General features: G+C 44.0%; 1 pseudogene; it reads left to right on the forward strand.

Moving 5' to 3' along the window:
- Window positions 1-2,620: 2,620 nt before the first annotated feature.
- LOC139265532 (gastrula zinc finger protein XlCGF57.1-like) lies at window positions 2,621-13,432 on the forward strand (annotated as a pseudogene).
- Window positions 13,433-14,080: the final 648 nt, after the last annotated feature.

Below are 14,080 nucleotides of genomic sequence, written 5' to 3' on the forward strand. Positions count from 1 at the left end.
AATATGGACAATAGCTCTGAATCAAAACTATGAATCACTGCAGGAATGGCCCACTGACTCCCAGGACTATAACAAAGGACCCACAGACGTTCAGGCACCTATGTGCTCTGTAACAATACCCTGGTCCTCACACCTGCATGTATCTGTGACATCTTCTGATTAAATATTCAAAGCTATCTCCCCGCCCAAACTTACACAATGGACCACCCACTGGGTTTGAGCGTGAAAAGACCAGAACTGAATTGAATACAAATATAGGACACAGAACCACCAGAAAAGGAGTTGTGGAGAAAAGCAGTTGTTGAGAAAGAGAGTTGTGGACCAAAAAGGAGCAGAGAGAGTTTTGCAAACTTTGATTTTGGTTGAGGCTAAAAACCCACGAGCCAACCTCCTGGTTAGTAAATGGCAGCAGGTGCTGCTGTTAGCCCTGAACACACTATACAGGGTGAGAATAGCCGAAGCATCAGGCTGGGGCACACAGAGCTGTGCAGACCTGGACACCTGGTTCAATAACCTGGATTCACAGCTGTAGTCTGATGATAACCGAGAGGCAGATAGAAGAAACCGACGCAACATCGAGGAGGAAAACTGAACAACAACATAAAGCCCACCCCAGAGAGACCCTGAGCTGAAATAAATGATACAGAACCCCAGAATTGATAGGATTGTGAGTATAGCCCGAACCCCCTCACAGACTCAATTTAGGACAGGAATTGGTAGGAAGGGTGGAAGTGGGAGGTGTGGTTGTGTATGAGTGGGATGTTTTAACCTCTTGTTTTCCCTTTCCCTGTTGCGAAATTTTTTGGGTTGTTGAATGAGATTTTGCCATTACTGCTATTTTATGACCTCTTCCTGTGCCCTCTATCTTTGTGTTTGCTATTCTAATTAAACAACATTAGCCATTTTGTACTCTTACCCACTGTGTCTGGTGCCTTATTACTCACCCATCCTCATAAATTGCACGTACAGAACCCAAGGGAAGTGTGGATTCGAACCCACACCCCAAGCTCCCCTTACAGACTGTTGTACAAGGACACCCAGGTCCCTCTGTACATCAACACTTCCCAAGCCATTACCATTTAAATAATACTTTGTCCTTATGTTTTTCCTACCAAAGTGGATAACTTCACATTTATCCACGTTATACTGCATCTGCCATGTGTTTGCCCACTCATTCAACCTATCTAAATCACCTTGCAGTGTATTTGCATCTGCCTCACAACTCACAATCCCACCTAGTTTTGTGTCATCAGCAAACTTGGAAATATTACATTTGGTTCCCTCATCCAAATCATTTATATATATTGTGAATAGCTGGGGCCCAAGCACTGATCCCTGTGGTACCCCACTAGTCACTGCCCACCACCCTGAAAAAGACCCGTTTATTCCTACTTTCTATTTCCTGTCAGTTAACCAATTTTTAATCCATGCCAGTACATTACCTCCAATCCTATGTGCTTTAATTTTGCACAATAACCTCTTATGTGGGACTTTATCAAAGGCCTTCTGTAAATCCAAATACACTATATCTCCCTTATCTAGTCTATCAGTTACATCCTCAAAAAACTCCAGTAGTTTGTCAAACATGATTCTCCTTTCATAAATACATGTTGACTTTGTCTAATCCTGTTGATATTACCTAAGTGTTCTGTTATCACATCCTTTTTAATAGACTCTAGCATTTTCCCTACTACTGATGTTAGGCTAACCGGTCTGTAGTTCCCCATTTTCTCTCTCCCTCCTTTTTTAAATAGTGGAGTTACATTTGCCACCCTCCAATCTGCAGGAACTGTTCCATAATCTATAGAATTTTGGAAGATGACAATGCATTGAAGTCGTGCTATCAGTGCCTGGGATAACACATCACTCAAAGTTGTCCAAATGTGAAGGCAGAGTGTTTCTACTGCAATAAAACTGGGCATCTTGCAAAGGTGTGCCGACAGAAGAGTAAACCGACTGGCAATGCCAGAAGTAGAAATCATCAGACACCACATAGCATTGAAGAGAAGCAGCAAGACGAGGAGTTTCTAAAGATTCACGTCATAAGGAGCACAAAGGTATCTAACAGCGATTTGCGAAGTATCATCATCCAAGTAGAGCGAGCACTGGAGACACACGGACGCTGAGACGAGCTCAGGCTGGAGCCGGACTCTGCACTGGGGTAATAGAAGGGGAGCATTTACAGACGGGAAACTCAAACGAAACAGTACATCAAGAGCTGCCAGAGTCACTCAATTCATCAGGACCTGAATATCATCGGCCTTTGACTGTGGATGGAGAAATGTCTATCTGCTCTGTCTGTGGGAAAAGATTTCAAACATCAGTGTGACTGGAAAAGCGCCGAGACACACATACCCGAGTGAGAGTGTTCCAGCGCACTGATTGTGGAAAGAGCTTTAACCAGTTACACCGCCTGAAAAAACATTGCACCATTCACAACAGGGAGAAACCGTACATGTGTTCTGTGTGTGGACGAGGCTTCAGCCTGGAGAGACACAAAGACACCCTCACCATGGAGAAACTGTGGAAATGTGGGGACTGTGGGAAGGGATTCAATTAGCTGTCCCGGCTGGAGATTCATCGGTGCAGTCACACCGGGGAGAGGCCGTTCACCTGCTCCATGTGTGGCGGGGGTTTCACTCAGTCAGGTACAGTGTTGACACATCAGCAAGTTCACACTTGGGAGAAGCTGTTCACATGCTCCATGTGTGATAAGGGATTCGCTTGGTTATCCAACCTGCTGACACACAAACGAGTTCACACTGGAATGAGGCCATTCACCTGCTCCGTCTGTGGGAAGGGATATGCTCGGTTAGCCGTTTTCCAGAAACACCAGTGAATTCACACTGGAGAGAGGCCGTTCAGCTGCTCTGTCTGTGGGAAGAGATTCACTCAGTCATCCAGCCTGCTGGCACACAACAAGCAAGTTCACACAAAGGAGAGACCGTTCACCTGCTCTGAGTGTGGGAAGGGATTCACTTGGTCAGCTGACCTCCTGAGACATCAGCGAATTCACACTGGGGAGAGGCCATTCACTTGCTCCATGTGTGGGAAGGGATTCGCTGTGTCATCTAACCTGCTGGCACACAACAAGCAAGTTCACACGAAGGAGAGGCCGTTCCCTTGCTCTGTGTGTGGGAAGGGATTCGCTGTGTCATCCGACCTCTTGAGATACCAGCAAATTCACACTGGGGAGAGGCCGTTCACTTGCTCCGTGTGTGGGAAGGGATTCACTCAGTCATCCGACTACCTGAAACACCAGCGAGTTCACAATTGACTGGAGGGTTTGGATTCTGCTGTTAATCACATCCGGAACTGAACCATGTTCATTCTGGCAGTTGCTGTTTGTTTTTGCCGATGTTAATAACCCTGTAACTGGGCTATATTTGATATTCTATAAATATCAAATACATCAGCTTTCTTTTAAACACCCTGTGCCTAGTCCTTGATATCTCAATGATAAGACGAGTTGATTGGCGACTTGTTATGAACTGGGTGGAATCTATCTTAGAACGGACTTCCCACAACTTTTTAAAAGATGGATCTACAAGATGTTCAAGTCTGACATTCGATTTCACCCGATGGGAAATACTCTGATAACCTGTTACTGTCACGGGGCAAAGCAGCATTGTTACTGTATCATCAGTTTAATCAAACTCAATGGGCAATCTGATCTCCAAAGGAAATGTCTCCTTAAAGCTGATGGTGTCGGCAGTTCTGCAGCTCATTTCTGTGGAATTCCCTGCCGCAGAGAGTTGTTGATGCTGGTTCATTGGATATATTCAAGAGGGAGTTAGATATGGCCCTGGCGGCTAAAGGGATCAAGGAATATGGAGAGAAAGCAGGAAAGGGGTACTGAGGGAATGATCAGCCATGATCTTATTGAATGGTGGTGCAGGCTCGAAGGGACGAATAGCCTACTCCTGCACCTATTTTCTATGTTTCTATGTTTAGATGTTGCAGGAGCCAAGATATCCATGGAAATCGATATTGGTACATCCGTGAGCATAGTACTGGAATCGCTATATCTCGACAAGTTGTGTGATTGTCAACTAGAGAAATTGAAGATAGAGCTGCAAGGCTATGCAGGAGAGCTAAATCTTGTACTAAGAAGTGTCACCATACCAGTGAAATACAAGGATCAGTTTCAGAGATTGCCTCTCATAGCAGTGGCAAGAGACAGGCATGCCTTGATAGGTAGAAATTGGTTTGGGTCATGAAGCTGGATTGGAATGAGATTTTTCATGTGGAAGCGAAATTTGCATCGAAAGATGACGTCATCAAGCAGCATCCAAAGTGTTCCGTGAAACAGGCAGTCTGATGCAAGACTTCAAGGCGAGTGGCAGAATGCAGAAGGATGCAAGAGCAGTTTACTGCAAGCCATGTCCCATATCAAGGAGAAAGTTAAGCAAGACCTCAAAAGATTAGAAACTGAGAACATTATTTCTAAAGTAGATCTGATTAATTGGGCTACACCCATTGTTGTTGTACCTAAGTCAGATGGTAAGGTAAGTGTTAGATCTCTTAATTTCCAATGAAATACGAACTCCGATTGTAGTTTTAATTTCTTTATTTTTGGCAGAGAGCAACAAGCTTCTGGCTTTAAGCCAGGTCTTTGTCCTTCTGAGACCACATGGTCAAAATGGCTGTACTTATACCTGGATCAATTTACAGAAAAGAACTCGCCTTCTTTGACCTTATTGGCTCAATTAATAGTCTTTTAACCTTTTAATTGGCTCACTACCCAAGGGTCCTAAAATGTCAAGTTGATTGATGACTTAATGCAACATGCTACCACTCACGTAGCATCTCTGACTTGTTGTCTGTGAATTTTCACAGCCTGTCTAAATGCAGCCTGTTTGAATTCTCTATCAATCCCCCCTTTGATTCTTTCACAAACTGAATCATAAAACATCAGGTATCACTGGTTAAACATTCTACAAAATAATTTCATACATGTTAATGTAGTTTCCTTCTAAAATTTTTTGATGTGTTTCGCCACATGTCTGGGCTAGTAGCTTCCACACAAATTTACACCAACCCGAGTTCCATCGTGGCCACAATGGAAGTCTGGTTTTAGTAGGTTAATTAACCTTATTCCAATTTAATCCAAATCAATATCTTAGTTCAACCAGTAAACAACCTTCCCTTAAGCATAACATACCCCTGTGCCACGTACAGACGGTCTGCTGGGACCTGCAAGGTGTCTCACCTGCGGGACAGCAGCTACAGCCGCCTAGCTGCAACAACATTTAATCATTATAAACAAACAATATAAAAGTAAAACAATTACAACAAATAGAATTAAACCTTCCACCAATGAAGTTCCTATTGAACCTAGCCATTCAGTGGCTCCACTCCACAAAGTGAATGATGGGGGTTGCTTAAGTTTTTCTACCTCCTTTTGGATATGCTCCACTAAGTGGGTAATTTCTTCAGAGCTATCTGGGATATATGTGCAACACTCAGTTCCGAGTAGGGCGCAAGTACCTCCCTTTTCAGCCAGGATGTAATCAAGGGCCAGTCTATTCCGTAGGGCTACTGTGCGGATTGCTACCATTTCTGCATTGATTTCAACGAGGGCCTCTGAGGTATCATTGGCTACCCGTTCCACAACGGATGCCATGTTAATGGATTCCCTTGCCAATCTGGCGGTCCCATACCTGGGGATCTGAATGGCAAAGAACTTCTCTGTTTCTGTGATAGCTCTCTTAGGACGGTGTAAATGTTCCGACAGTGACTTTATATGATACATATATGGCACAATATAGGCTAAATAGCAGGCTCCCGTCCAATTCTGGGGCAGCCAAGGGTAGGCCTTGTGGCCACACACCCAATAGGTGCCATTATAGGCAATGAAGGTTAGCTGTTTCTTTGTCAGCAACACTCTGGGGCCTGTCCAGGCTTTTCCATCTGTTTTATTTAGAATCCCCGTTACGTTAAGAATTCCCACATCAGCAGAGTTTGGACGGTTCCGTGGTTTGATTATGTTATAATTCCGAGAGCAGTTACTATACCCCATATTTTGGCCTCCTTTGATGTTTCTAATCAGACAGACCGATTCCCCCAGTCTTCCTATTCCCGTTGTATTAGTGATAACAAAAAATGGGGGCCGTTTGGAATTATTGTAGCATGGTTGGTATCCCCCTTCAAAGGTAGTCAGATTGTAACCTGCTGACTTCCATTTATGTGCCCAGTTTTCCGTATCCTAAAACGCATTGCCTGTTTTGTTTTGATTAATTATCCACTCAGCCATTTCCGAGATATTCAAGGGAACTGGCCTCAAGGGAATCCCTCCCTTTGAGTGAATAGGAATATGCGTAAACACCGAACAACTAGAAATGTTACCTTGTTTGGCATAAATGTATGACATATATAAAAAGGTATTTACATGTAATTCCCTTGCTACCCTACTATTTTCCTTTGGTGCAGAGAGTCGGCTAGTAAGAAGTAGGCCTATTCCGAGAATACCTACAATCAATAATACAGTAAATTTATACATTTTCGCAAAAAGTAATTGTCCTTATTAGATTTCAGCTTCAGTTATGGGTGCTCGTTTAACGTGTGAAGCGTGGATCCAGGCTTTCTTTCCGTGGACTTTAACAGCTGCCTGGGTGGTCAATAACAATTGATAAGGTCCCTCCCACTTGGCACCCAAAGGTTCTTCATGCAACTTTTTCACATACACCCAGACTCCTGGGATGATGTCGTGTCCTCCTTCGGGTGGATTACCCCAAGCTGCCGATACCTGTCGGGAAACACAACTAATAGCATTGGTTAAGTTCTGACAGTATGATAACAAAGCGTCACTCATTAAGTGAACTTCAGCTTTCCGTAAATCGATAGTTCCTGGCAGCGACATGGGTCTTCCTGTTATAATTTCAAATGGGCTTAAACCTGTAGCTCTGTTCGGAGTTGCCCTAATACTACACAGCACTATTGGTAGTGCCTGGGGCCATGGTGTTCCTTCTTGGTGATATTTGGCAAGGCGTTGTTTCAGAGTTCGATTCATTCGTTCTACTTGTCCTGATGATTGTGGATGATAAGGACAGTGTAAATCCCACGTAATGTTCAGTAACCTACAGACTACTTAGCAGACAGCACCTGTGAAGTGTGTTCCCTGATCTGAGTCACTGCAACTTGGGACTACCCATCGGGGAATGTCATTCTTACACAAGACCTTTGCAGTGTGATTGGCTGGTGTCCTTCTGCTATTCGACATGCTTCTGACACAGCCCGTAACTCGGCCTGTTCTGACGTTCCTGAGGGTAAACATCCTTTTGCCACTACCTCATATAAGGTTGTAACTGCCCATCCTGCTTTTCTGGTACCATTGTCAACAAAGGAGGAACCATCTGTAAACAGGATGAGGTCTGGGTTGTGTAGAGGCTCCTCTGCTGCTAAGGCTGCTTCTTCTGTTTCTTTTAAAATCTCCACGCAGTCATGCTCTTCACATTCTCTCCCCTCTTGCTCCCTCGATTCTGACATCGGGAGCATAGTTGCGGGATTAACCGGGCTGGCCCGGAAGATATGGAGATTAGGAGCTTCCAAAACTGCTGTCCAGCGGGTCCATCTGGCTGCCGTCACCTGAGACATTCTATTCATAGACAGCAAAGCGTGTACGGTATGGGGACACTTGACAATCAGCTTTTGGTCGAGGACTAGACCCGCAGTGGTCATTACCGCTCGACATGTAGCTTCCATGGCCCTTAGGCAACTTCCCCATCCGAGGGCTACCGCATCCAGTTTTGCCGAATAATAGCCAATAGGTCTTTGCTGATCCCCATGTTCTTGTGACAGTATAGCTGTCATATAACCTTCTTTCTCATGGACAAACAGGGTAAATGGCTTACCACTGTCGGGGATTCCCAGAGCCTGTGCCGAACACAAAGCCTATTTCAAACTCAGGAAGGTCTCTTGCTGTTCCTTAGTGAGGGTGATGACTTCTTTAGAGGCATGTTTCCCCTTTAAAATATAATTTAGTGGCTGAGCAAGCTGTGTGAAGGAGTCAATCCAATTTCTGTTAAAGTTACACAATCCCAAAAAAGACTTTAGTTCCTGAATAGTGGTGGGTTTTTTAGCAGCCCGAATGGCTGCAGTTCTATCCTGGGTAAGTTCTCTCTTTCCTTGTGAACTCTTTTGTCCCAGGTATACAACCTCTTCTTGGGATATTTGTGCTTTGTCGATGCTGGCTTTATGTCCTTTCAGCTGAAGGTGGTCCAGCAAAGCTCGTAAATATTGTTCGTGCTGTTTTTCCGTGTTTGAAGCTAGCAGGATATCGTCTACATATTGGATGACTGTGGATGACAGGGGAGGTAATTCTCGCAAATGGCTTTGTAAAGCCATGTGGAATACCATAGGGCTGTTGTGGAAACCCAGCGGTAACCGGGTCCAAGTATACTGTTGTCCTTGGACCGTGAAAGCAAACCACTGTCGAACCTCCGGTGCCAGAGGCACCGACCAAAATCCGTTGGCCATATCTATAACCGAGAAATATTTATGTTCTGGTTTGAGGGCATTAAAAATGGTGGAGGGATCTGCGACCAAAGGAGCTTTTTGATCAATACACTGGTTAGCTTTCCTATAATCGACAGTCAAACGCCAAGTCTCATTAGATTTCTGTACCGGCCACACGGGGCTATTGGAGGAGCTATGCGTTTTAATAAGCACCCCTTGTTTCTCCAATTGCTGAATAACCGGTAAGATTCCCACGATGGCAGTTGGACTGATGGATACTGTTTAGTGCATGGAGGCTTGGTTCCGGTAAATGACGCAGGCTCCATCTGGAGTAGGCCACAATCGTTCTTATCTTTACCCCATATCGGGTGTTCCTTCAATTCTTCTTTCTTCAAAGTTCTAATTGACCATGTCACCCGACCATTCTCGAAATGCAACAATGAATCTACTTGGATTAGAACGTCCATTCCCAAAAGGGGTTGATCTACTGGGCCTATCCAGACTGGCGTGGTTAGTTCATGTGGACCCAGCCCTATAAGTACCGGTGTTGTCCTTTTAATTTCCATTTTATGGCCCCCAACTCCATAGGCTGTACGTGCCCTACCATCCAACAGCAAAAAGTCTCTATATTGTAGGGGTAAGCATGTTAATTCCACCACTGTGTCTAAAAGACAGTCCACATCCTTATTGCCCACCCTCACAGTTATATATAGCCCATCTCCCCTCTGTTGTATTAGTGCAAGGAGGGGTGCCAGGGTGGGCTCTAACCGTTTTTTGCTATCCCAAGTAACTCCTTCTGTTGTTGTATTGTCAGTCGCTTAAATGCTTCTATGAGGTCGTTATCTTGTGACAAGCCTGGTTTGTTGGCTGAATTGTGTCCCTGGCTGCGTCCTCTTCCCCAGCCACGACCTTTCTGTTTTGCCCTGCACGTCTTGGCCCAGTGACCTTCTTTCCCACAACAATGACATTTTCCGGGTAATTTTCCTAATGACTGTTTATCGGAATCCTGGGATTTCCATCCCATAACCTGTACAGCTCGGACTTTAGCTCCCATATCCCGGTCTAATTGGTTACATCGATCCACCAATGCTGCAAAGGTAGTTCCTCTACCTTCCCAGTTCAGTAACACTACCTTAAGCATTTTGGACAATTCTGGCTTTAGACCTGCCACGAAAGCTGCTTTCATGGGTCCAAACACTTGTTCATCTATTTCCTCATCCGTATTATTCATACCCGAATGTTCTAGCCACGTGCATCTAAACCGCTCGTCATACTCCAGGACCTCCTCTGTTCCTTTCTGTTGGCAGTCTGCAATTTTTCCCCAGTCTGTCTTAGCTGGACTGAAGGCTTGCAGCCAGTGTTTAATCACCTCCCATCCTGCATCTAATTCTTGCTCATCCTGCCCCAAAGCTTCTTCTATCTTGTCGTGCAATTTTCTTCCCTGTGTTTTTGGCACCATTATGGTCAAAATTTGCACTCCATCCCAGGGATGAAGCTGATATATATTTCTTAAGCGGTCCAATTGGTCCCACGTTTTTACTCCCCCTTTCTTTGGATTGGGCAATTCCTTGGACCATTTATCAATTTTCTCTGGGTCTGCCGGTTCATGAAATAAGTATTCTGCATACACCCTTTTCCTCGTTTTTTTGGTTCCGCCCTCATCCGCAGTCTCTTCTGATTTGACTATAACTCGTCTTTTTTTAAACGGGGCAAAGCGCACCCCTAATTCTTCATCATCCTCCGACACTATTGTCGGAGGATTCAGAATCCGTATCTATTCCTCGGTCGTGTCTTCGGGTTTGCGCTTTTAATTTATCCAAATATGGGTACCCTGGGAATTGACTGATACATTTTCCTTTTCCTATTACCGTCTCTTGACCGAATGATTTTTTCCATTCTTTAATTTCACCTTTAAGATCTTTAACTTCCGCTTCCAGCTTTTCAAGTTCAAGTTTTTTCTGTCGCAGCTGTGCACAAACAGCTTGCAATTGATCCTTTGTACTGGTCAGTTCTCGATCATGTTGGGAACGCATTATAATTTCATTCCGGTTTTGGATCTTTCCCATAACCGCTAGGGACCATCTAGTTCGCTCCTTATTTTTCATACGGGTCGTTTTCCCCCAGACCTTTTTAATCTCGTCCAAGGACCATTGTCCTTTGGAGGTTCCGTACTTTTGTTCGATCTGAATATAGATTTTAGATAAATTGAATTGTTGCACTATGTATTCTTTCAACTGTTCGAGAATTAAATCTAGCGAAAGCTCAGGTGGTGCCTGCCCACCTTTAACAGTTGTAGCCAATTCTTTGCTCTTATCCCTTGCTGCCATAATACTGATTTCTTTACTGGGGTCTCGAGTCGTAGGCTTTCCAGCCGATCAATAGGTCGGTGATTAATTAACTAACACACCACCGAAGTTTAGACGTCTATGGGACCTCGAGCCGACTACCAACCGGAGGGTTCACAAACCGGAGGCTTTCGGAATCGCGTAGAAGGAGAGGCGAATTTAGACTTTTGACCGAGGACTTTTTTTATAAAGAGGAGTCCTTACCTCAGTATGTAGGTCCGATGTCCAAAATTCAGTTTCTTTCCTCAGCGATCGTGTTCGTGACGCCAAAATTATTAGATCTCTTAATTTCCAATGAAATACGAACTCCGATTGTCGTTTTAATTTCTTTATTTTTGGCAGAGAACAACAAGCTTCTGGCTTTAAGCCAGGTCTTTGTCCTTCTGAAACCACATGGTCAAACTGGCTGTACTTATACCTGGATCAATTTACAGAAAAGAACTCGCCTTCTTTGACCTTATTGGCTCAATTAATAGTCTTTTAACCTTTAAATTGGCTCGCTACCCAAGGGTCCTAAAATGTCAAGTTGATTGATGACTTAATGCAACATGCTACCACTCACGTAGCATCTCTGACTTATTGTCTGTGAATTTTCACAGCCTGTCTAAATGCAGCCTGTTTGAATTCTCTATCAGTAAGGTTGTGTGGTGATTATAAGGTAACCACAAATCAGGTTCTAGAATGTGCAAGTTAGGGGTTGTCAACTTCTGATATGTTGCCAAATGTGGAAGATGTGTTCACAGTGCTGACAGATGGCCAGATCTGTTCAAAGTTAGATCTAACACATGCCTATCTACAACTTGAATTAGATGAAGAGTCCAAGTCATGCTTGACTATAAATACTCATCTAGGGCTATATCAGTTCAAAAGGCTACCATTAGGCGTGTCTTCCACCCCTGCCATATTCTAGGGGTGACGATCCAGATTTTGCAAGGGATTGAAGGGGTTGTATGTTATTTGGATGACATACTCATTTCAGCACCAAACAGGCAAATTCGTAATAAGGTGTTGAATTAAGTGCTCAAATGGCTGGAGAAGCATGTAGTATGAGTGACTGCTCACAAGTGTGAGATGTTTCAAAATTCAGTGGAGTACTTAGGGCACAGAGTAAACAAAGATGATTTATATCCAACCAAGGGAAAGCTGGATGGGAAATCAGAAATGCACCCACTCCCAAGAATGTCTCTGAACCGATCATTTTTAGGTCATTTGAATTATTACGGAAAGTTCCTCCCAAATTTGGCTACAGTGTTACATCCACTGAATGAACAGCTGAAAAAACAGGTCCACTGGAAGTGGTCAAAAGAATGCGACATGGTATTCAAACAGTTAGTAGAGAATACCATGTTAGTTCACTGTGATGTATCTAAGGAGATCACGCTTCTCCGTATGGATTTGGCGCCTCTCCGTATGGATTTGGGGCAGTGATCTCTCATGTACTAGATAGTGGGGAGGTGAGACCAATTGCTTTTTGTGATATATTCACAGAGCACAGCACACACAGCTTCTAACATGGCAGGCAGCTCTGTCGGTAGCCTCCGGAACATGCCTGGTTCTGTTTATTATTCACTCTGTAGTTGCAGTACACAATACGTCCACATCCACAGTGTGGAGCTACAAACATTATAAGCTCACAGACATTACACTTTTGCTTCATGCACTCTCAATGCCAATGATTGGAATGATGAGCAGATCAAAAGGGAAGCCTTGGTATTGATTTTTGGGGTCAACAAGTTTCACAAATACTTGTTTGGTTATAAGTTTACCATATTTACTGACCATAAGCCCCTGACTGCAATCTTCCATCCAAAGACCCTCGTTCCAACCTTAGCTGCAGCCTGAATGCAGAGATGGGCTTTGATTTTGTCAGCATAAACGTATGATATTGAGTACAAATGATCAGCTGATCACCATAATGCTCTTGAAATGTCCAGGTTGCCATCCCATCATAAGTTACACCCATTAGGAAGAAGTATTCTATTTTTCATACACTGATGAGCTGCCAGTCACAGCTGAAGAGATTGGTTGAGCAACCAACTGTGACCCAGTTATGTCAAAGATGTTTAATCATGGAAAGGTTAGATTTGTTCACATTAATCATATTTCAACTCCAAATGTAGAAGGAATTCAAAGTTGGGATGATTGAATTTATTCTCATGAGTCAGATAGTCTTGTTACAAGTCAAGCATCATTAGCAAATCCTACATCAGGTATGTTAGAAACAAGTCCAAGAGAAAGTCAGAATTTGTCTGAGTCAGGCAGAAAAAGAGTCTGAAAGTGTAGAGTCCAAATGTAGATCAAAGTCAGCCCTTGGAGAAAAAGGGCTGACTTTTTCTCCAAGAATGAGTCAAAGTCCTACAACAAGATCAGAAAGATCTGTTCAAGAAAGAAGGTATCCTCTTTGAAACAGAAAACCAGTGGTTAAGTTTAATCTGTAAATATGAAAAATAAGTTCATATATTTTGTTTGTGTTACAGAATTTTATAGTAGAATTTGGAAACATAAAATGGGTTCCATTTGAGAACTGTACACCAAGAGTTGTGTATACCATGCATGTCATGTACAGTGATTATTTTGTTAAGCGAAGAGATGCCCAGTCACTCAACCAGGAAACACCAGGACTGGTTTGATGAGAATGACCAGGAGATCCAAGAGCTAAAAGATCGCAAGCACAGGGCATTTATGAGCATTAAACAACAACCCAACTCGGGAGCAGCAAGACAGCTTTACAGACGATTTAAGGCCGAGGTCTAACAAAAAACTCGGGACCTAAAGAACAGGTGGTGGGTGGAGAAAGCACAGGAGATACAGCAGCTGGCTGATAGCCATGATGTGCGAGGACTTCATCGCAGTCAAGACCACCTATGGCTCAAACACCCAAGGCCCCACCCCACTGCTGGCCAAGAACGGAGAAACACTCATCAAGGACACCGAGGCAGTCAGGGCCCTCTGGAAGGAGCACTTCGAAGATCTCCTGAATCGAGATTCTGCCTTTGACTCGAGTGTTCTTGACTCCATCCCGCAGCATGCTACCCGCCACCACCTCAGTGAGATCCCAACACTGCACGAGGTAGAAAAATCCATAAGACAGCTTAAGAACAACAAGGCTACGGGAGCAGATGGAATCCCCGCTGAGGCGCTGAAGTATGGCGGAGAGGCACTGTTGGTGCGAATGCATGACGTCATCTCTCTCATCTGCAGGGATGAGAGCATGCCGGGAGATCTCAGAGAGGCAGTGATCGTGACCATCTTTAAAAAAGGGGACAAGTCCGACTGCA

Source organism: Pristiophorus japonicus, chromosome 1 (assembly GCF_044704955.1).
Source record: "Pristiophorus japonicus isolate sPriJap1 chromosome 1, sPriJap1.hap1, whole genome shotgun sequence".
NCBI lineage: Eukaryota > Metazoa > Chordata > Chondrichthyes > Pristiophoridae > Pristiophorus > Pristiophorus japonicus.